We start from the raw sequence: 25918 nt of genomic DNA on the forward strand, positions 1-25918 counted from the left end.
TCCCTCCCCCACTCACTCTCTCTATCTCTCTCTCTTTCTAAGTAAATAAAGAAACTTAAAAAAAAATTAACACTATAATAAATATAACAACACGGGAAGTCATGAACTTGTTTTTATACTTTGAAAGAGTAGACTACATTATTCAAGTTTGAGAAGCACGGGTTGAATAGTGTGAGTCGGCCAGCAGCCTTTATCAGCCTCCACAAATATTTGCTGATTAACCTGAAGGAAAGCACATGTTCCCCGTGGAATTTTAATAATTTGCTTATTTTCTTAGGACGCAGTTATTCCTTTATAAAAGCAGGGTGGTTTATCAGTCTAGCTGAGATCCACATTTTTATAGCAATGCAAAATAAATGAAATTTATTAAAATAACTTAGGAGGAATCTTAATATGAATATCATGAAATGGAGGACATTTCTACCATTCCTTAGGTCTTTTCCTAGGAATGCTGGATAAGGTAAATCCATGTCTAGCAAATCACGAGTTGTATGATCTCACATCTTTGTGTATCTCAGTTTCCTTATGAAAAAAATAAATGTACTTTGTAGTTTCTGGGGGGATTAAATAAGATGAGTTGAAGGTGCTTAGCCTTATGACAGGCACACTGAGGACACAGTGAGCAAATCTAAGTATAGATGCATCTTCATGATCTTCTTTGAATATAAAGGCTGTTGCCAGAAGACCAGAGTATTTGAAAATACCCTGATGTGTGCGGGTGCAAAAGGACAAAAAGGAAACCAGAATGGGGTGGGTGCGGTCTGTTTCCAACTACAAAGATTTGACAAAGCACCCCTTTGTGATACAGTAATGTTTTTCCTTAAATGGCCATACTTTTGTATAAGGATTGCTGGATTGTTTAAGTATTAGGTCTTTTAGTAACTCGAATTGTTATCACTATCTTGTTATAAGCCAAAAATCGGGGGCAATTGAGAACCGCACACTAGATGTACTAGAATTTTTTTAGAGATAATTTCACAAGTGGTCCTTCTGCAGTTAGAACACACATAGGACAGGTAAAACACTTTACGCCACAAAATCTCACCTGAGAATTTCTAGTTGGCTGCCACTAACAACGAAATCTGCTATAAACCATAAATTTGTACACTTAAGCTCAAGCATGCAGATTAACCTCCATTTCTTTAGTGTCATTTCAACAAATCTTTAGACTGCTACTTAGTACAAAACACTAACAGGTGACGTAACATTCAAAGACAGTTAATGCAACTTCGCCAAAACTTGTTCTTATTCCAGCAACCTATGTGCTAAGAAAATTGGCTGAGACTTAGGTGTTCATATTTTTGTTTTTAAAATACTATTTAAGATGATTACTATCATGTAAAATGGAGAATTGGGATCAGAACAATAACTAAGTTTAACTAAATAGATAAATTCCACCTGAATCCTTTAAGCATATATCTTATTGTTACATGCGGTTGTTTGAAATTACTTTATATAAAGATAAGGGATTTTTTCCCTTAGTATTGCATTTTGATGTTGATTTTCACTAGCACACCAGGTAAATTATTTCACTCATTGATGTTTTCCCCAAGATTATCACCCATAAAAAATAAGAACTAAAAAAAAAAGAACCAACTATAACATATAACATACCAATTCCATCCCTTTCAGAACATTAAGATTGTTTTACAATACTATGTGAAGATTCATAAACCCCTTGTACAATTCTTACAGTTTAAAGGAGAGTAAAGCTGCAATATTATACAGGAATAGGAATGAATATAAACATTATCCACAGATAACAGATCAACAGATCTCACAAAAACAATGCCAAGCAAGGTAAGTCAGACTTAAAAAAGAGCACCTTTATGATTCCATTTATTACAGTTCAAAAACCAGAAAAAACTAATCTATATTGTTAGGAGTCCAAATAGTAGGTTCTAGAAGGAGGCAGAAAAAACGCATCTAGTTGCTGGTAATGTCCTAATTCTACTTTTCAGCTCTGGGTGTTGTTAACTGGGTGTGTAAGCTTTGTGACAAATATCAAGATGAACACTATAATTTATACATTTTTTATGTATGTTATAATTAAATGAAATATTTACTTTAAAAAGATGGTGACACTGAGAGATAAGCATGTTGTTTTTAACTTCCACAATGGTAACAAGAGCACTTAAGACTAACTAGATGAAAAAAATTAGTATTCAAAAGCAGTATCTTTTTTCTCACAGTGGAGACAATTTTTCTAATTCAGACTGTTCGTATTATGCAAGGTTTTTAATGAAAATATATTGAAGGTATTACACAGTCGAAAAAGCAATGCAGAGTACTAACTACCCACAATTTTGTTCTTTAACTCCAAAGGTTTCCTAAGTCAAATTTTAGAGCAGCTCTTTATTAGTGGTTCTGATATTTACAGAGACTTCGCAATTATAAAAACCTTATGATTCTCTCTCATCATGCATTGATTATACTCTTCCTTTAGCATTAGTTAAGGTTATTCTACTTTTCTGGTCCTTTGTACATATCATACAAATAGTACTCCTCTGCTCTTCAAAATGCTTACTACAAATCTAAGAAGACAAGATCTGGTTCAAGGATCTCACCTTTTATACCTTAAAAATTTTATACCTTAAAAAATTTCTGTACACAAGTTTACTTTTCTGTGACACTTTCTAAAAACTGAACCAAAATATTAATAATATGATGATATCATTCCTTAATGAATTGAAATTACTACCACAAGAACACAAAAATCCTAAACTAGTAGAAACAGTAACTCTAAGCTAGAAAAAACATTTGTGATGTACCCTTGATAACTATTTTATACTTCAAATTCCCTACATGATTTTGAAATTTCTGTAAGTTTTTATATGCATCTATTTTTAAAAGAATTATTGAGCAGAGGAATATGAATTCCCCAGTTAGTATTTTATGATACAGTAGAAGTCTGACTTGAAAAGTGAGTGTTTTGCTGACATTAGTTTGGCTTTAGAAAATGTTTCTATATCCAGGCTCATAATTAAGATGCTTATTGTAATGAAACACATCAAAACTTTCACTAAAATGGGAACTTTTACAAAGACAGGTGGAAACATTCTTAACTGCTTATAGTTCTCACTTGCCCATTGAACGTTATGGTGAATTTAAGCAACTTCTCATAAGGCAGAAAATCCACAGGCTTTGATTACTTGTATTCCGGTGTATGTTCTGTCTATGACTCTGAAACACCTACAGAACTCAGAAGTTCCATCACTGAATACAACATGTCAATTTTTTCTGAATTTCAATGAGAAAATGGTAAGTTTGTAGATGGAAATATTTGCGGCTCCTTTCACAACATTTACAAATCTCCACAAGAAAATCAGAATAATAGGGAAAACATTTTGCTGTAGCTATAGTTCTGATGTCAGATTAAATAACTTGAGAGTCATCTTAAAAACAAATTGAAAAGCACTGACATTGAATGCTTCAGATTTTTTCAAGGGATAATACATTCTTTGGGAAGTGTCAGTTACATGAACAGATTTAAGACATTACTGTTTCAGTCAGGTAAGAACCTTGATGATTATTTTAGCTATTAAACTATTGAACAAGAGTTAATACGCTATTGCTTGACCTGGTCTATTGGAAAAGTCCTGCCTAGGTTTTTATGTTCAAGATGCTGAGGACGCAAAGGCAAGCAAAATGGTCCACAAATCCTATACTGAGTATTATAGTTTCTCCATAATATCCCTTAATATTTTCAATAGCTAAGGTAACATGGAAGTCTGCATTTAACATGCCAACAATAAAAATAATGAAAACTTAGAGATCCACCATAGAAGTTTAATAATACATACTATATCCATACACGGCTGAATCCTAAATAGTTCTCTATTATTGCTCAGGGATCCCCAAATGGTATTAATTGTGTGTAAAATAATGAAAAAAATTAAATAGCTCATATCCCAGACCAAATCTCTCTTCTAATTTCCCACTATCTGGACATCTCTATAAAAGTGTTCTGCCAACATTAAGCTCAACACGGCCCAAATGAACATGGGCCAAACACGGAAGAGCTTATCGAGTTTTTATGTAGTGTTCACAAATTCCCAAAGGAATTTCCTTTTGGATCGTCACTGGCCATAAAAAGAGTCAGATTTACAAATGAATAATAACCAACTGTAATAACATTGAGGCGAGGAGAAAAAAGAAAGCTCTTGATATAAGTTGGTAACAATATTGACCTCTTTAAAGAATCTTCTCTACACCAAAACTCTTTTCAGTCCCTAACTAATCAGCGTGTTCAAATTTTACAGAACCTTTGAGGAGAGAAGATGTGTTAGAGTTCATCCCACTGCTATACTTAAGGATCAGAATTATTGGACCTGCATTAGGTTTTAGTCTCCCTTGAAGGCTCTTAAAACTGGAGATGAAAAAACAGACCCAACCAAGTGAAAATATCTTTCATCAATTTTTATTATCCAGGCATCCTACAGTGTTAATTTTCTACTGCCCCTTTGAGGGTAGGCACCGCATTTTTATCCCTATTTGTCTGATTATTCTTCATCTTCAGACCATATGCTCTGAAGGAGACATCACTCAAACAGAAGCAGCTTCGTGAGGCAACACAGATGAGGAGGGGACTGCACCCCCATGGCTGGCACATACTAAAAAGTAAACTGCTTCTTTACCATGGACTTATTCAGGATTGAAAAAAAAAAAAAGTACATTCTTGCAATGAAAGCTTCACAAATGGTTTATTTTATAATATAACCACTATCTTAAAAGAACTTGCATATGTTTTTCTATCATGATATATATCCTTACACTGTTGACTTTCGTGTAGCCCTGTTAAGAAGCATGTAGAAATACAGAAGGGCTTTGTGTTTACAACAGCCTGGAGTACATCTGTAAGTGTCGGTCACATGGATTTTCTAGGGAGATCACTTAATTACAGCTTAACAACCACACACTGTGACAACCTGACTCAGCTTGTTTAAATGCAATTCTGAACTCATTTACAGTGTTTAAAAAAAAAAAACAAAAAAACTAAGAGCAAGTGCATCAGTTACCCAATTCAGATTTTTTATTTTCGTTTTTTTCAGTACATATGTCCCACAATATTAATATCTACTTCAGAATAACACAGGAATTTGAAGTCATTACTTTCTAATATAATTACTTGTCTCAAGACAATATATTTATTTTCTAGGAATAATAGACCCAAGAATTCTGGTTGTGCCACCCTTAGGGTTTCTTTTTCTTTTTTTTGGAAAATCTTTCTAATTACTGGATGTCATGAATTTCAGCATGATAATTATGTTGTTTATTAGAAATAATTTGTGTGTCTTTAGTCCTTTTCATTAAACTACTATTAAGTTCACTGTCATCTGTAAGATGGCAAGAGCCCACCCTTCTGATGTGCACATAATTTTTAAGAAGTTGTTTATTTGCCCCATTCTCTAAAGTATGTGGGTCCCAAAGGGGCATGCACTGCTTTCAGCCTCTTTTGCATGTTTGAAATGATCTACATGGACACTGAGTGCAAACAATGAGCTTTAGAAGGCAAAATTCCAATTCTAATAAGTCAGCATAATGCTTAATGTAATACATAAAATCATTTTTACATCCATGTCCTGGCCCCTATGATGCTGGTTCAGTGCTACAGAGGAGAATGTTAACAAACTTTTAAAAGTTAAATTTAAAAAAACCTCAAAGGGGGCGCCTGGGTGGCTCAGTCAGTTAAGTATCTAACTTTGGTTCAGGTCATGATCTCTCAGTTCATGAGTTCGAGCACCATATTGCGCTCTGTGCTGACAGCTTGGAGCCTGGAGCCTACTTCAGATTCTGTGTCTCCCTCTCTCTCTGCCTTCCTCTGTTCATGCTCTGTCTCTCTCTCAAAAATAAATAAATGTTTAAAAAACCTCAAAGAATACAAAAATACCGATTCAAAGGAATACGTGCAAACTGATGTTTATAGCAATATTATCAATAATAGTAAAATTATAGAAAAAGCCCAAATGTCCATCCACTGATGAATGGATAAAGATGATATATATCTATATATATCTATATATATATATAGGTATATAGATATAGATATATAGATAAAGATATGTACATGTATATATAACTATCTCCATATATATATATATGGAATATTACTCAGCCATCAAAAAGAATGAACTCTTTCCATTTACAATGACATAGATGGAGCTAGTGTGTATATGCCAAGCAAAATAAGTCAGAAAAATACAAATACCATATGATTTAACTTGTGTGGAATTTAAGAAAATTCATACATAGGGAAAGAAAAAAAGAGAGAGAGGGAGGCAAATCATAAAAGAGACTCGACTGAAGAGAACAAACTTGAGGATTGCTGGAGGGGAGGTGAGGGGAATGGGCTATATAGGTGATGGATATTAAGAAGGGCATTTGCTGTGATGAGCACTGAGTTTTGTACATAAGTGATGAATCACTAAGTTCTACTACTGAAACTAATATTACACTATATGTTAGCAACTAGAATTTAAATAAAAATATGAAACATTAAAAAATGGAAAAAATAAATAATTTTTAAGATGTATACTGTTTAAGAAGCAAATCACTTTGGGGCACCTGGGTGGCTCAGTCGGTTAAGTGTCTTAACTTCAGCTCAGGTCATGATCTCACCATTCTCAAGTTCAATCCCCACATTAGGCTCTGTGCTGACAGCTCAGAGCCTGGAGCCTGCCTCAGATTCTGTGTCTCCATTTCTCTCTGCCCCTTCCCCGCTCGTGCTGTCTCTGTCTCTCTCTTTCAAAAATAAACATTAAAAAAAATAAAAAATACAAAAAAGGAAGAAGAAAATCACTTCTCAGACTCACTAAATGATGTTGATTAAATTACTGGAGAGGCATCTAGGTGGCTCAGTTGGTTAAGCGTCCGACTTTGGCTCAGGTGGTGATCTCGCGGTTCTTGAGTTCAAGCCCCGTGTCGGGCTCTGTGCTGACAGCTCAGAGCCTGAAGCCTGCTTCAGATTCTGTGTCTCCCTCTCTCTCCTCTCTCGCCCCTGCCCCGCTCATGCTCTTTCTCAAAACTAAATAAACATTAAAAAAAAAAATTCCTGGAGCGTCTACAGTTGTACCTACCTAAATGTGTACGCACCAGAAAAACCATCTCTTTGGTTTGAAAAAAGTATAAACAAATTAGTGAAACAACAAGTTATTCTGATAATAATTAAAATAATTTAGTCAGTCCTTAATGATAAATTATTTAGTCAGGAGTCGGATAAATATTGTTGAAACACCTACCATGTGCCAGGTGCTGTGTTAGATGCAAGGGATTGAATGTAGAAGAAACATGATCTATCCCCTCAAAAACTTTCAAAAGAGCAATTTAAGCTGCAGTATGGTCCATAAATTAGAAGTGGACATTAGTGGATCCAGGGAGATCAATTTCGAGGCAGTAGTCCAAGAGATAAATGCTTGTTTTGTTTAAAAAAAAAAAAACATACTACAAACAAATATGTTTGCTCACAAACACATTAAGATATAGAATAGAAATAGCAATATAGTATTTGATAAAGTTCCTGGAGATAAGTCAGGTGGGAAACATAGCAGGCACAGGACTAGCAAGTGCAAGGTCATAGTGGCATAAAAGAATATAATATGCAGAAAACTCTAAGTAATTCAGTGTATGTGAATTATAAAGATCATGCTGAAAACAAGAAAGAAGTAAAATTCTAGAAGTCTGGCAGTCCCAGACCATGAATGTTCTTGTATGCCATCATAAGAAGATTGTCACCTTATACGTGGGGGGCCAAAAAAAAAAAAAAGCCAGGATCAGAATGTTGTTTTAAAACAGTCATTCTAGTAACATATGGAGGATGAGTTACAGGGGAAAAAGAATGGACCTTGGGAGACAACTTGGAATACTACTGCGATAGTCAGCAATGTGAAAAAGACATAATTTCTCATATAGAGAAAAGAAGCTGTAAAACTTGGGGAAATCGAATTAGAGGGTTTATGGAAGAGAAGAAATTAAGGAAAGCTTGGAGGCATCTAGCTTCAGCAGGTAATGAGTGACATATCTAATCAATCTAGGAATTTAGGGACAAAATACCCTAAAATTGGAGAGAATACAATAGTCTGGTTTTAGACTGATTAAATATAAAGTGCTAACACTACACAGTAGTGTATTAGAAATACAAGACTAAATAGTCCAGGAGAGTGGTGCCTGGCTGGCTCAGTCAGAAGAACATGCTACTCTTGATCGTGGGTTGTGAGTTCGAGCTCCACATTGGGCATAGAAATTATTTAAATATAAAATCTAAATAAATGAATGATTTAAAAATAAAGAAATAATAAAAAAAATTAAACAGAGTCCAAGAGAGAGTATGTACTAAAGAAATAGCCCATAGAAATAACCTCTGGGTGATGGTCTGTTTGTTTTTTTTTTGTAGAAATACTGGATTTTGCTTCACTCTTAACCACTTCTCTGTCCATAACACTCCTAGGAACAGGGAAGCCCTTTTGTATTTCCTCTACAAGTGAATAGTATTGACCCATCAACATTTTGCATGAAATGCCAGGAAGTGCTAATAAAATAGAAATTGCAATATATATGTATGTACACAGCATATATATCAGTGAGACTAAGACTAAAATAGAATTCTGTACAGGAGCTTTCTCATGGGCTCAGAATACTGATATCATGCAGCTGACATTTCCCCACAAGACTGGAATACAATTAAGATATTGCTTTATCCTCAATGGATGTGACCTACTATAATTTTCTAAATTTACCCTTGTGCTATGAACTGCAAATGTCAAGAATGGTTTGAGCTACTAAATTCACGCAAGGTATAGAGCTTATATAATTTTATACTGAAATGTAAAACACAGAATGGAAAACTGGCTTTAAAAAGCAATGATTTGATTAATTATAGTATATAACACATGGCAGTGGAAAAAAGATGAACAAATCAAATATTTGTAGCTTGCACCACTTTTTTTTCCCCTAAACATTCCAGCTCATACTACAAAATCCCTCTGTTGGAAATCGGTCAATAAAAACTCCTCTACTTATTACTGACTCTCAAAGAATATCTGCATGTCTTCTGAAGCAGCTTTCAAAACAAATTCTTGATTTTTTGGTATAAGAGCATTGGCATCAACTCTAAATAGAATTTTGAAAAGTAATGGAACTGCTAATTTAAACATAACTAAAACAAAAACAGGCTTAATTCATCTTCTAGAACTAAGCTTTAGTTCAGATGCCCAAGACCATTTTAAAAGAAAAATCAGGCCTAAGCCAGGTTTAATGAAAAATGAAGAATCCCCTACTAGCTGTTTTTAATTTTCTGCCTCCTATGAGAATTTATATTAAATGGACCCTGTGGGTCTATTTCCCAGAAGTTTGGGATAGCTTCTTTAGACACCTTTCTGGGGCACCCGGGTGGCTCAGTTGGTTAAGCATCTGACTTCAGCTCAGGTCATGATCTGACGGTTCCCCAGTTTGAGCCCCATGTCAGGCTCTGTACTGAGAGCCCGGGGCCTGCTTCAGAGTCTGTTTCTCCCTCTCTCTCTCTGCCCCTCCCCGCCCCTCTCTCAGTAATAAATAAACATTAAAAAGCAAACAAACAAACAAAAAACCTTCCTAACCTACCCTCTCCCTTAAGTTGTACTCTGGGATCCCATAACACCCTGAGCATTCAATCATTCACTAGCGCCCACAGTTTACCTGTTTACCTATTTCCCTAACTAGATTGGCCCTCTACAGTAGAGGGAATCCACAACTTAGTCATCTTTGTGTCTCCACTGCCCAGCACAGTGCCCAACACAGAGTAGATCAATAAATACTTGGGGAAATGAAACAAAGGAAGAAGTTCAACAAGGTAAACTTGACCAAATAGGGGCATGAATCAGCACTGGTCAATAGGAATTAAACTAGTGAAAATTTTGCTGAATCAAGTAAATACTTCTGCAGATTTCCTGAATTTTAAAACTTGGTTTCAAATATTGATCAGCAAAATTTATATTTGTTATATTAATGTATCTAAAACTCATTACCCAAGATTAAATTTCTTTGCAGTTTCTTTTATAATTCTATCAGATATCCACAATAAAACCACATGATGCCTAACCCTTCCTAGGGATAAATGAATGAAGAGTAATGGGTAAGGACGGCCTCCATTTGTATCGTTATTGTCTTTCAGTTGAAGTCATGAGAACACTACCATGCTTAGCAATGGACTTGATTAGATGGGCTCTGGAGCTCAACATTCTCCGATTGAGTAGGTTAACAGATAGTAACAACAATGACATTAGTAAAGAAATTAAACATAGAAGGAACTAGTATCTTACTGATACTAACTACACGGAACCATTAGTGTTCTGGTTTTTTTAGAAATAAGAAACTATAACTTCATTCTTCTCTGGGAAAAAAAAAAACTTTATATAAAGTAATAATATAAGCTTTTAATATTGTATAAATTATCCAAAGAGGAGGAGAATTCCTGACAACTCAGTATTTCTGAATGCATAACAATGTACAGCAATTTCTTTCAGTATCCCCAGTAGTTACCAGAAGACTAATTAACTTTCTAAATAAATTTTTAAAAAGATCATTGGCTTGTTTCAATTATTCTGACCAAGATACACAGAAGAGAAGCTGTTTTCTCTTAGAATTATTATGTATATAAAATATACCTCACTTTAGTCATAGGAAACCTGCATATTTAATTCCACCTCTACATTCTTATTTAAATATCTACCTGTGGTATAACATATAAAAGTAAACCGGTGTGTGTGTGTGTGTGTGTGTGTGTGTGCAGAGTCATATAGCACATCTTCAGAAGAAAACTATAATTTTACTTGAAGGCAGGAAACATGCCATAATCCTTAGAATTTCCAAGGCTAGTTCAATGCCTAAAATATATACATATTAGTCAATAAAGACACTTATGTCGATAATGAAACCTTGGGAAGAACATTAGCATGTACACAAAGCTTATACAAAGGTGACAACAGGTAAGATAAAAAGAAGTTATTCTAGCTTTAATTGCTCAAAAATTAAACTTTAGAAACTAAAAAATTTCTAAACAAGCATTAGGTTACTTTGGGACATATAAAAAGATAGCATTAGAACTTGTTTTGCAAAGCAGTAGTTAACTACGGCCAAAAAGTTTTTGTTCATCTAACAAAATTAACTTAGTTGAAATGTCAGAACTCTTCATAAATATTAACACCATAGATACCTCATTACTGGTCCTTGACTAAGAACCAGGTGGCAGGCTACCTTTGTCGCCATAATTCAAGGACAAACCTTGTGAAAATAAGAGGTATTGAGAATTTTATTTAAAAGTTGTTTACATTGGGGCACCTGGGTGGCTCCGTCAGTTAATCATCTGACTCGTGGTTTTGGCTCAGGTCATGACCTCACAGTTTTGTGAATTTGAGCCCTCCTTCAGGCTCTGCACCGACAGCACAGAGCCTACTTGGGATTCTCTCTCTCCCTCTCTCTCTCTCTCTCAAACTCTCTCTCTGCCCCTCCCCCACTCTCTGTCTCTGTCTCTCTCTCTCTCTCTCTCTCTCTCTCTCTCAAAATAAATAATTAAAAAAAAAAGATGTTTACATTGGGCCATTCCTGATTAGCAACATTTGAAATGGGAACACAACACATATGTGAAGCATGACGAGAACTTGAGTATACATTTAAATCCTGTGGCATCGCTATAGGATACAGTCCTCTATAGCTGGAGAAGCTCCGTTTCTATTTGGTTTATTTTTCCCACATATAAAAATTGTAGGGCATTTTGTAACTGAGTTTCCTCTGATAATGTCTTCTCATAAATGTAACTATCAATTTATCACTTATTATGTAAAGTGGTTATTACAAAGATTGAGCCTGACCTAAAGCCTTTCTCTCTGATTATGATTTCGAGCAAGAGAATTGATTACACATGTTATTATTGGGTTTACTACATTTTTTTCACTGTATTTTGTTTTAATACAGTTATCAAAAAGCATTGTGAGTGAGCAAGTCAATTCATCATTTTTACATGATTTATCTGTATTAATGTAATTTTAGTGATTCCTTTCTTAAAATGTATAAATATCATCCTACAGAATACGGACTGACACACACCACGTGAAGATTCTACATACCACCCAGAATTGCTTCCTCTAAATTGTCCACCCACTTGTGGGACTCTTCAACATACAGTTTGCTTTTGTGTGCATACATTCTGCGACTCAACCAGACTGCAAACTCCTTAAAGGGAGTTTTTTGTACTTTTTGTTTTTCTTACACTTTCCACTGTAATATTAACGGTTCCTTGTACAGTATGCCAAACACATTTATATTCCCACTTAATCCTGATAAAGCACCCAAGTCAGGAAATTGAGGCTTAGTGAGGTGAAGCCACTTGTCCGCGGACTTTCCGTAATAAATGCCAGAGCAAAGACTGGTCTCCAGTCTCAATCCAGAGGTCATAATCATAACCACCAAATAGTTTTCACTGTTTACTGTTGACTGACTTACCAGGAGTATCTGCTGCTTTCTGTTCCGGAGAAAAGTTACTGCGGCCTTATTCCTGGCCCAAAGATCACGTTCTGATCTCTCTTGATGCTCAGTTCCCTTTCTTGAGCTAGAGGCAGGGCCCAAAGTTTAACCATAAGGCACTCACACCTCTGGAATACTGAGATTTTTCTTTAACACTGCTAACCCAAGAGTTGTGACTTTTTTTTTTTTTTTTTTTTTTTGAGAGAGAGAGAGAGAGAAAGACGTGCACATACAAGCAGGGGAGGGGCAGAGAGAGAGAATCCCAAGCAGGCTAGATGCCCAGCGTGGAGTCGGACATGGGGTTCCACAACCGTGAGATAGTGACCTGAGCTGAAATCAAGAGTCCGAGCTTTAACCCACTGAGCCACTCAGGCGCTCCCGCAAGAGTTGTGACTTTTAAAGACACAGCTATACTATTTCAAAATATGACTGCAAACCATATTTGGCGATCTAAAGCAACATCTCTCAGTGATCACTATTACCATACAAAGGACAAGTTTTTTCAAGCTCCACAGCATGGTAAGCTTCAAAGACATTTGTTCCTCTGTTTTTAAAGCAGCATGCAGACTTTTACTAGCTCATACTGACATATTTCCCTGAGTGGGATTTAAACCTGGACTGCTTCCAAGAGGGATGAAACCTCTCTCAGCTGTTCTTAATTAATCATCACACCTGCTGTTTAAATGTTGATTACACCTAGAAGAAAGCTTAATAGTAAATCTTATTTTCCCAGTAAAAATTAAGTAGTAAAAATGTTCCCATAAAAAGTCTGTTCCTGCAAATGAACTGAAATGCTAAATAACAGTAGGATATTAAATAAAATAATAATTTGTTATAAAACCAAAAGAATATATAAATATATATCCCATAAGAGTATTTGCCTAAAACCATACAACTTCCTATGTTCTTTAGCTCAATTTTGTTGTTCCTATATCTCCCTTCCCTTAAACAATGTAGGGGGGTAATTATAAAAACATATGTTTTCACAGTACAACATTTGGAAAGTGAATTTTCAAAAATCAGCCAGCAGCCACAATTCCATTACTCAAATTTAACAGTGCATATTTTGATGTATTTTCTTCTAGAATTTCTCTACCTATATGCTGTATACGTGTGTAAAGATCAGGTTTTTACAAAGCTAAGAAATAATACCCTGTCTTCTCCTTTTAAAATATTATCAACTAAGTATTGCCACATCATTAAAAAGTTCCAAAGACATTCTAATTCTCATACAATAGTTGATAGATCACAGTTCTTTTTAGCTTTTCCTAATCATTTGTACAACTAGTACCTTTGATTTTCATTATTGTCAAGGAGGTTATGGTGAAAAGTTTTTGTCTTTGTCCTTGTTGTGATTATGTCCATTGTTTACATTCCTAAAAGTGGAATAATCCTGTCAAAGATGTGGATTCTTGGTACATATTGTAATACTGCAAAACTTCCCTCGAGAGAGGCTGAATCAAAAGATACAGTCGTATCTGTTTGTAGAAGAGCTGATCTCCACACAGCACCCTCAAATTTGCTTTGCTCAGCTGATATGTGTATCATCATGGTTTTGATTTATCTTTTCCTTTTTTGAAGAATGTGGCACTTAATTATACGTGTATCGTCTATTACGTTTTTGTCTTCTTTGACTTGTCTGTTCACATTTTTGGTCCTTTTGGAGTTTTAAATGTCCTTTTTACTTTTGAAAACTCCATATTGACAAGTTAAGATTTTGTCATATTTGTTGCAAACTTTTCTGAGTTTGTTATTTTCTTTCTAACATATATTTTGACCTCTAGAAGTTTTTAATTTTATAAATTAAAAAGTATAAAATATCTTACTTTTAGATTTTTTTATTCCATTGCTTTTATGCTTTCCAACCCTGAAATCAATGAAATACTTCTCCTCATTTTCTTCTAGTTTTAAAAAGTTACATTTAACTCTTTTTTTAAGGATTTTTATTTACTTATTTAAAGGGGGGGGGGCAGAGAGAGAGGGAGAGAGAGAATTCGAAGGCTCTGCACTGTCAGAAAGCAAGAGTAGGACACTTAACTGTCTGAGCCACCCAGGTACCCCTCCATTTAACTTTTAATTCTCTGAAATTTATTTTGGTATTAAGCATAAGTTACAATGTTACTTGGCGTTTTCCAAGGGGGCAATTTTTTCCAATTGTTGAAAATCTTTCAACCCACTTTTAAATTTCTCTAGTGTCTCCTTTTTAACATTTTTCTTTCCTTAAAAAACCATAACATAGTCAGCGTAGACTTCCTTTTCAATCCTGGTTCCAAAACTTGACCATGAGATGTCTGATCTTGAGCAAATTACTGACCTCAAATTACTGGTCTATAAAACACATAGTGTTATGTGCATTAAAGAAGGTAATGTATGTGAAATCCTTAAAAAGAATGTATTGAGAAGCACACACTCAGCAAAAGGAAATGTGAATACCTGACTCACAGAGCTATTGCCAGGAGTAAAGGGCATTTATGTTCTGTCAATGGTATGTAGAGCACCATGACAGAATCTGGTGAAGAATAGGAGCTAAATGAATGGTAGCTATTATTATTAATAGTTAATATGGAATCCATCCATATATGTCTACATTTCTTTTATTTATTTTCTTTCTTTTTAAAAATGCTACTATTATTTTCCACATCTCAGTCTACTTTTGATCCCGAGTAGAATAGGTCTAGTCCCAGTACCAGATCAAGAGGTTAGAGATGGGCCAGAAAGCAAACCAGTATCGATAACTTGGCTGACAATGTCCATGGATAGGCCATTTGACATGTAGCTATAACTGTATGACCCACGCAGTTTAAACAGGAATGGAAGTTAACATGTCCATCTGGATCATTGTTTAATTCTTCAAAAAATTATTCAGTGAGTATATGTAAATCAACACCAAAGAAAAGATTGATTTTCAATCTGTATTTATATATTATATAATAAAAGAGAGAGAGAAAGAAAGAGAGAGAAAGAGAATGGGAAAGAGGAGCGAGCATATAGACAATGGAATTCATTATTTACTTTCTTGGAAGAGATTCATTTCATACTTAATTTCACAGCTCTTTTAGAAATGCATATATAGGGGCACCTGGGTGGCTCAGTTGGTTAAGCATCCAACCTTGGCTTAGGTCATGATCTCACGGTTCATGGGTTCGAGCCCTACATCGGGATCAGTGCTTACAGCTCAGAGCTCGGAGCCTGCTTCAGATTCTGTGTCTCCTCCTCTCTCTGCCCCTCGCCTGCTCACACTCTGTCTCTCTTGTTCAAAAATAAATATTTTAAAATTTTAAAACAAAATAGAAATACATAAATAATTTTAAAAGTTGAAAATATATGGAATGAATATTTGACGCTTCACATTAGTTGATATACTAAGAAATTTTAACAAGACCAGAAAATTTTTGTTAATCATCTGTTATGTGCTACATAACTTTTTAGGCACAGTGTGGAATTCAACCAGGATATTGTACTAGACGTCAGTTCTAAGGGAGAATCAGATCACTTGGAACAATCTGGCTGTTCATGCTGGCTGCTCAATAGTGGAATGAAATTCTGATTTTTTAAAAAAATTTTGACACATTTGCACAACAATATCTTATAGAACCTCAGTGCCTAGATATCTGATGGGAGTTTACAAGATTAAACAACGAATAAAAGGACGCTATACACACGTTCAGTAATTATTAGCTTTTGAAAGTGGAGCTGAAATGTATTCTAAGTGCTGAGGTTTAAAATTCCATTGAGTGCAATGCAGGCACTTTCTTACTTCTAAAAGCTGTACATGAGAACTGCAGGAGTCCAAACAATATTATGTATTATAGATATACGAACAAGTTTGTGAAACGTTTGCTAGCAAAGCAGACTCCTTTCCCATGTGTCCTGTGTGGTCTTGGCTTCTGCAATTGCCACCAAATTTGGCAATCAGTTGAATGAATCTGGATTAGAAGAATCTTAATAAAATGTGAAGGGTTTTTATACTCTTTTGTCCTTTTGTGCTGATGGTACATATTCAGTCCTGTCTCTTCAATAAAATCAACCTCTTAGAACGGAAAGCAGTAGTTATCATATTTTAGTGCACTTAAGGGTTACTTAGAGATCATGCTTAATCTTATTAAATAGATATTCTTGGCTCCCATCTCAGAGATTCTAATTCTGGAGGTCGGAAGTTGGCCTCAGCAATCTACATCACTTTAAAACACCCCAGATGATTCTTCTGATGTGAGTGGTTCACAGAACACACTTTGGGAGGTGCTGACATAAAGGATTAACTAGACCTTTCATTCTATGTATTTATTACACGACTCAAATACGCCTTATCCCTTATGTCATCATCCATCATTTACTTGGTCACAATGTTTGATGTAAGAATGGATAATAGGCTGAATCTGATAGGCCATTTTTTAAAAAAATAATAATTATGTATTATAGATATGTGGACAATTTTGTAAAACATACACCTTATTGGCAGAAATTTTTTGAATCCCTTTTACTTCTAAAAATTGCTTTTTTCCTTTTGTAAATTTGGGGGAGAAAACTATTTGTGACAACCAGTGATTTCTGAAAAGTTAAGAGTCACAAATTTTCTTACATACTTCTATTTCACTAGAGGTCTTAGTGGATGGTTTCCAATTTCCTTCAGCGGGTCAACAACCTAGGAGGATATGATACTGAAGTGGCACATCTAAATGGACTTCAGCTCTAGTTTTAACACAGTATTTCTGCCTGGACTGACCGATTTCTCATATTTAGCCTTGGTAAAGTGACAGACAATTCTTTATTAGATAAATTATTGATCTTAGAAATTTAATTTTTAAGTACATGATATGTTTATTTAATAGAGCTGTTAACCAGAATATAGAAATTGTTAGAGTATCAGGCATACTGTATAAGAATATACTTCAGGGGCACCTGGGTGTCTCAGTTGGTTGAGCGTTAGACTTAGGCTCAGGTCACGATCCCACAGTTTGTGGGTTTGAGCCCCACATCAGTCTCTGTGCTGACAGCTCAGAGCCTGGAGCCTGCTTCAGATTCTGTCTCCCTCTCTCTGCCCTCTCCCATTCACACTCTGTCTCTCTGTATCTCAAAAATAAATAAACATTTAAAAATTTTTTTTTTAAAATATACTTCAATGCCCCCTGTGTAAGTCATTAATTACTGTTGTAGATAAACTACCAAAAAAATCTCAAAACTTAAAATAATATGGCAGCAATATTTATAACTAATCAAAAACATGGTTTCAATTCACAATCTCTACTGTTTAAATACCTGGCTTTTGCATAGCTTTTAGATACAATTTGTCAGCACAAAGATAACACTGAGATGATTATACTTTGGATGATCACTGTAGTATTTTTACGTCTTATAAGCAAATTTAAAGAAAGGCACAAGAATGTTTTACTAGAGTCACATAAGCCCACACAAATATGATGTGAATGTAAGCTTTGAAAAGTCAAACACTGAAATTTCTGACAGTCAAATATGATCTAGTATGCCCCAAATTTCTTAAGTTTCACTCACTAAAAGGGCATTAAATCTAAGACAGCAAATGAAAGTGGATAAGAAGTATGACAGATGTCTGTGTGGGAAGGAAGCAAAATATGGTTGAAAAGAGCTCTTTCCACAGAGTATTCTCAGCTCCATCATACATGTGACCTTGAAAAAGCCACTATATACGCAGTGGAACTAATTTTATTAAATATAGCAGAAGAAGGACTATTAAAAACTATTACACAGTTCAATTAAAGAATTTGGTTTGGATGAACCTCAGTATATGAAAAATATAAGAGAAATATTAATACTGTTTATAATGATTCCTCTTATCACAATGTAATCTTTCAATGAATTTCAAACTATTGCATTTTATGTACAACTTGACCTAAAGAATGCCTAATAAGTCAAGAAAATATATTTTTTATATAGTAAATACGTTTCATACAATTACTATTTCACAGCACTAATTTAATGTTTTTAGAAATGTCTTTTGTGCCTCTATCACTTTTCCATTTTCACAGCTTCTGGTTTTGTCTGTTTTCAGCTGTCACCTGCAGCTGGAAAAGACCCACAACTAGACTGGCTAACTTGGGTGATTTCCTAGTCATTATTCCTATTTTTCTCAAATACATAGTAATCACCAGGTGGGTGCCAGGTACTCTGTTAGGCCCTGCAAAGAGGACGGAGCTTCTGATATGCAAACCACGATCTAATCGATTCTTCTAAAACAGATTTCAATCAGTGATCTTTCCCCGGAAGAGAGTCCAAATTCTAAAGCGTGGCTTATGAAACTCTTGATAATTTGATTCCACGCTTACTATCCAAATTTCCTGAGTTCCACACATGTCCGATAGAAACTAGCTGTGTCATGGCCATGGGGGTTTACCTACTGCTTCTCTATCATTCCAGTGTTACTACTGACTCCAACATTGGTTCTGTGATCTACCCATACTGCTTCAAGATTTGATTTTTCTGTAATACTCTGATTGAGTTGTCATCCTTAGGTGTTCCACAACACCCTGTGCCTTCTCACGACACCATAGCAACACTGGGACTCCTTCTTTGTCCATCTTAGATTACATTCTTTAAACCAAGGTTGCATGTCTTATTCATCTTGGTAGACCCAGTGGCTGGCACTTAGCAGTCGCTCAATAAATGCTTACTGCATGTACTTTCTTCTCAGCAGGAACCAAGATTGCACTCTGCTTCCAAGGCTTACTACAGGTTCCAACTTCTCCATCAGCAGAGGGAGAGTCAAAATATTTAACAACTGGTACAGCTTAGGCACCAACCAATCACAGTAGATGTCGGCAGTAGCACTAGAGGCAAGTGGTCCTGGAGGCCCCTTGCTGGTCCAGGCACTATTCCTTTGTTTACTTATTTAGGGGATGGAATGGACTAGGAAATCCTAGAAATCAGTTCCAGGCAGCCTCAGTAGAAGGTGCAGCTTGGTGGGCTCATAAAAGCAACTGTTTAATTAGCATGTATGGAAGCATTTCAAAGTGTAAACAATTGGACAGTTGTTCTGCTCCATACTGGCTGGACATCAGCGCTGTCCATAAGGCATCCCCCAAACACAGCCTTGCACTGCTCTCCCCTTCTTCAGCTTCCTATGGGTGCTCATTTTATCACTCGCATTGTCACTTTATTGCCTATTGCCTTATATGGTTAATTGATTGCATGTGGATAAGTTCTAGTTCTCAAACTAGATTGAAAGCTCCTGGAGGAGCTTATCTTCCTTCAATATTTACCTTTAAATAAATCATCCAAAAGTTACATAACCATGCTCCGTATCATTTCGTATTATTTGAAGTGCCTTATCAGAATAGATTTCATTATACTCTTGGCTCATTTTAGAGTTAATATCAAAATTATAGGAAGTTTCCTTATAGCAGTTATAGACAGACCACTGGACATCATTTATGCTCACTATATCACTTAAAGTCTCTAATTTCTATGCACTTAGAACTCAAAACTGAAGAAAATTTTTAACTGTCTTGATGTCCAGACATGCTTGGTTATTAGATAAAGAATCACCTCTCTCTCTTTCTTAAACACACACACACCATTCCATCTTAATAAATAGAATTGTCTTGTACCTAGTTGTTTAAGCCAAAAGTCCCTTATTTCTTTTACAATGCCAAAACAATCCCTCAATAAAAACAAAAACACATCCATAATCTGATCACTTCTGGCCTCCCCTGCTAGCATCCTAAATCTGATCCTCCATCATCATGCACCTCGCGGGTCTCTGGGACCACCAAACTTAGCCTCTTTTTTTTTCACTCTTGCTGCACTCACCATCCCTCCTTCACCAAGGGAAGAGCAAGAGAGGGAGAGCTTTCAAAGCATAAATGAGGTCCTACTATTTCCCAGAGGATTCCAGTGTATTTTGAATGAAATCCAAACTCTTTTACCAAGACCCACTGCATTTAGAAAGAAATCCAGGGACACTTGGGTGGCTCAGTCATTTGAGCATCTGACTATTGACTTCGGCTCAGGTCATGATCTCACTGATTCATGAGTTCAAGCCCCATGTAGGGCTCTGTGCTGACAGTGAGGAGCCTGCTTGGGATTTGGGATTCTCTCTCTCTTTGCCCCTCCCTGGCTTGCGCACATATACATTCTCATTCTCTCTCTCTCTCTCTCTCTCTCTCTCTCTCTCTCTCCCCCTTTCTCTCAAAATACATAAACTTTAAAAAAAAAGAAGGAAAGTAATCCAAACCTCTGCCATGGTAGGGCTATGCCTGCCTCTCAGACCCCATTGGCATCTACCCTCTTCCTTGACAACTATGCTTCTGCCATGCTGTTTTTCTGTCCCTTGAATACCCCCAGCATGTTCTTACTTCAGCTAGGCAGCACACTCCCCCTCCCCCAACAAATGTTTAAAGTTTGTCTCCCCACCACAAACTGTTGTCATCATTCCATCGCCAACATTTAGAAGAAGGCCCAGCTCAATAAATACTGGCTGATGAACAAACCATCTTTTGATTCAGTATAGCAGAAAAAACGAAAATGTTTTCACAACATCAGAAATCACTGTTCATGGTCTAAAAATCATAGGAAAACTTACAGAATAACAAAAGGTTGATATAAACAAGATAAAATTCTTCATGGAAATTGGAAAAATTGTTCAAATAAATGAAACAAGAAAATAAAAATCTCTGAGCATAACTGATAAAAAAGTGAAGAATGTAATAGCTCAAAAATCAGCTAGGACAGGTAACCAAAGTAATGTTTGTGATGACGCAACAAATTTGTGGTTTTGTTCTTGGGACAAAGCAAAGTAATGTGATACAGCAAAGAAACTACAATTAAAAATACATGATCTCAGTGCAAGAAAAATAGAGAGTACACTTAGAGCAACATACAAACCTATAAATGATGCCATAATAAAAATACAAGCCAAGAAGAACATGAAATGATTTTGTTCATGTTGTTCTAGATTGCATTTTACCAAAGCATGGTCAATAAGCCATATCTCTGGAGCCTACTTGGATTCCTCATGGCTTTGCTGACTCATGTCCCAGATACAGCTATGCTGGAAACAAGGGCAAAGACTATAAGGCATCTCTAAGAGCTTCTTTTTTTGTAGGTGAACTTGGAATATGTATACCAGTTATCTGCATAAGTGAAAATGAAAAGGAATGTGAGAGATGATGCAGTTTTCCCTTCTGCGATCAACAGGAAAAACTAGAACCATTATGCGGATTTATTCTGAATAAGAGTTTTAAAACAGCTGAACTTTGTTCTGGATTCCTATCTGCTCCACATGCTTCCTCTGTAAGGAAATGTCAAAGTGTTAACTGATAACCACTGTATATTTAACCAAAGAAAATGAAAACACTAATTCAAAAAGTTATAGGTACGCCTATGTTTATCACAGCATTATTTAAAATATCCAATATATGAAAGCAACACAAGCATCCATTGGGAGATGAATGGATAAAGAAGATGTGAGAAATATATATACATAATGGAATATTACACAGCCATAAAAAAGGATGAGGTCTTGCCATTTGTGACAACATGGTAAGTGAAGTTAGACTGAGAAAGACAAATACCGTATGATTTCACTTACATGTAGAATCTAAAAAAAATAAAATAAAAAAAAAAAAACAGAACAAAAGACTAAACAAAAAAAAACAGAATCAGAACTATAAACACAGAGAACACAGTGATGGTTGCCAGATGGGAAGGGGGTGGGGAGATGAGCAAAATGGGTAAAGGAGAGTAGAAGATACAGGCTTCAAGTTGTGAAATGAATAAGTAATGGGAACAAAAGGTATAGCACAGGAGATAGAGTCAATGTATGGTGAGAGTCGGTATACTTGTGGGGAGCATAGCATAACAGAGTCGAATTGCTATGTTGTACACCTGAAACTAATATAACATTGAGTGTCAGTTACATTGAAATTCACAAAAATTGAAAAACTGAAAAAAAAAAAAAACTAACTGTGATAATAATAGATCTTCAAGTCCTTTAAAGTCTAAAGTAATAGGCAACCACATTTCAGAGGAAAACCCTAACATATGCTCAGGAGCTTTATATATTCATTAGGAAGGCAGTTACTTTCTCAGTGGATTTGGAATAAGGTCTCAAGGAGTATAATTCTCTCATGCCCCTAAAATTTGAGTGAAAGGAGGAATGTTTAAGAGTGTTGGGAATACTCACAACAAATGGACTGGAGTCCAGTCCAGCCCATTAGCTGCTGTTGGAGGTGGGAATCCGCCCAGAAGTTTTACCTACCTACTCTTTTGTCTCCCTGAAAATACCTGCCTGCTACTAGAGTCCTCACTGCACTAGAAAATTGAAAAGCAGAAATTGTAATTAGAGTCTGAAATGTATTTCCAAATTGCTTTTCAAATAATTAGAAAAACTTACAGCACACCCAGGAAAGTTCATCACTCTCAAGGCAATCTTCTAAGACTAAATATTACCATATTTTACATCTTTGTTAATGGAATGGTAACTTATTAATATTTTAATTTATATCTTTACAAAATAGAAAAAGAGTAACTAAATTAATATTTAGTAATTGAAAAGTTAGCAATGGGATAATAATAGAAAAATTTAGTAAAAGTTTGAATACAGCCAGACCCCGATTTGTTTACCTATTGTCCATGGCCACTTTTGTTCTACAATAGCAGAAAGAAGTGGCTGTGACAGAGACCAGGTGGCCAGCAACGCCTACAATGTTCACTCGCTAGTTCTTTACAAAAAAAAAAAAAAAAAAATGCTTGCTAATTCTGCTCTGGAATGTAAGCCTTAATTAGTATATGCACTATGAAAATAACATATTATTTGTCCAGTTATAGAATTTAAAAAATTTTTGGCATAATAGCTGTTCATCTCTTTTACTATACCTTTAAAAAGTTGTTTTAAAACTTAAAAAATAGTCATAATGCCAAAATAATATTGAGTTTCATTTTCTTTCTTTTTTTTGGTATAATTTTTGTGTTTTGCTATGTAACATATCTGGAAATTATTCTGGTCTTATTTCCTTTATCATTTTTATAAAAAACTTGCAAGCTTATACATAAGTGAAATTGCAAATATGGACATACAATAACATTGTTCAAGGAGAAATTATTTTTGGTTACTTACTTCCAACACAATTGCTGATATATTCCTCATTGCTATACTATCTATACAAATAAATGCCAGGATATTCAAAATTCTAAATAAAACTTACAGAAAAAATGAAGTATTAATTTACACAAAAAGCTGTTTTATTTAGCATCTCAAATTTTACTTTTCCCCATAAGTTGATTTCTGATTATGAAAAAAAAATTGGAAAATTTATTTATGTGAAACTTCTGGCCTAATAATACAATAAATTATATAAAACATTTCTAAGTTTATTTCCAAGAAAAAAGTGCCCAGTACCACTGTTTCTGTCTTGCTCCCCCAAAAAAGAACAAAATAAAAATATAAGTCAATCAGTTCTAAAGTTCTTAACAACTGTTCATCATTAATTGTGACAAACATGAATGATGGAAAGTGACTAAGGAACACATTTATCTACACGATTCAGAGAGTGACATCAGTCTTGTAGTGCCCACTTAACATGAAAGAAAAGATGACACAATTCTTAAGTTCAGAAAACTTCAGCAAGATACAACCACATATTTAGTTTAAGTCACCCTTGGTATTAGAAATTAATTATTTTTTGGTTTTTGGTCCCACAGCCAAAGTGGAGAAATTCTGAGCAGAACATCACTTCCGAAGGTGGACAACAGGTGGATTTCAACCTCTACTGTAACTTTCTAAGTCACAGCAATCATTATATGCTCCCATCTATAAAATCTCTGACAGAAGAGTTTATTCAATAATCAGCAGGTTATAAGAATGTTATTTAATTCAGAGAAATCAGATTGTAATATATTTTTAAAGTCAACTCCCATTTTTCAGAACCTATCTATATTAATAGGAATAGAAGGATTTCAACCAGGGGATGATCTTTCTTGCTGGTGATTATGTCTTCCTCTTAAAACATTTTTCATTGTCTTCTGAACTCTGAAGTTTTGAGTGAATTTCTCATTCCAGCCCTTGGACCTCAAAACCATGTTGACACGTGCTCGTGTTTACCTATATTTAATTTTTAAAGCACCTTTAACTTATTTTAATGCATTACATTTTTCTTAATGATGTTTAAAAGGTGAAAAATGGAATACACTTAGGTAACAAAAATATTGAAGGAATTATTAACTAACATTTGCAAGAATGGTCTACATTCTAAGTTAATAAAAAATATTCATAGAAATTACCTTTTAAACAAGATGGTTACTTCTCAGGGAATATATTTACATATTGCAACAAAGCAAGCACGTAGAGTTACTAAAGAGTTACCAAAAAAAGTTTACCTTTTCTGACACCTCAGTTCAGAAATTGCACTAGAAGTGGCCGATCAGAAATCTGGAGTGACTCTCACGGTGGATGCGGATAATTTAAGCCGTAACCCAGAAGGAGAAACTTCAGCTGTGTGGTTGTTCAGGCAGGTGTTCTCCCCTCCCCCACGGGATTGCCAAGCTCCCCGCCTTTCAAGTTAATTCTCTTGCCTGGTGACTTCCATCCCCATTCCAGAAACACTGTCCTCTTTTTCACTACAGTGCTGACAGACTTTCTTTTCACTTCTGCTAATTGCACACACTGCCTCTGCAGGTTGTTTGTATTGGTAAGTTCTTAGTTTCTGTTTCAGTTTCACTGTGGTCTGACAGACTCAAGGCTAGGAAATTATGAAATTCATCCAGATCAGAGTAAAAGCCAAAGAGCACCTCAGACCCCTCACCTACTTGTTATTCTCACCCCTGAAAATATCAGGTACACAAACTAAATATGAGTCCAACCCCTCTGTTTCTTTTACTCAGAAATCCTACACATCTTAGTCTCATGGTTTCGCTCTGAAATAAATAACTTGCAATAAGGTCAAATTCCTGGGCCTGGCAGATCAAAGATCAACTTTATTCTCCAGCAAATTTGAAAATCCAAAGATTTCAGAAACAGATTTTAGCACCCCCCCCCCCAATTCACAATAAACCTTTGTAACTATTTTAAGGAGCATATCATGACAATGAATAACTAAAATCTGAAAGTCACTTAGATATTTGCTCAACTTTTAAGCCTCTGCACAAAATATTATTATCATAATCAGGACAGTGTTTAAAGGCCTTTCCACTGAGGTTAGTCAAATATTGGAAGAAAAACACTTTTATAAGCTGCACCTGGGAGTCGATGTTAGCATATGCTTAAAAAATGCCCTGTGACCTAATGGAAAATGAACCATACATGAATATATAAACAGGCAAAAGAATTTGACACCCTGAATGTAAGTGCCATGAGGCTACAAGTCACTCCATAATGAAATACATGTTCAGCTTGGGGCAGAGTTTCAAATTAAAAAGACAACATCGTTGCTTATTCCAAATATCAGTTCACAGCTAA

The 25918-nt window shown here is 35.4% G+C and overlaps 1 protein-coding gene across 50 annotated transcripts in view; it reads right to left on the reverse strand.

The window, feature by feature from the left end:
• Positions 1-25918, reverse strand: part of ANK2 (ankyrin 2) — a 669482-nt gene that overhangs the window by 217641 nt on the left and 425923 nt on the right. The window lies entirely within an intron of this gene.

The sequence above is a fragment of the Panthera pardus genome, unplaced genomic scaffold, assembly GCF_024362965.1.
Source record: "Panthera pardus isolate Hobbes unplaced genomic scaffold, ASM2436296v1 HiC_scaffold_13, whole genome shotgun sequence".
In the NCBI taxonomy this organism is placed as follows: domain Eukaryota; kingdom Metazoa; phylum Chordata; class Mammalia; order Carnivora; family Felidae; genus Panthera; species Panthera pardus.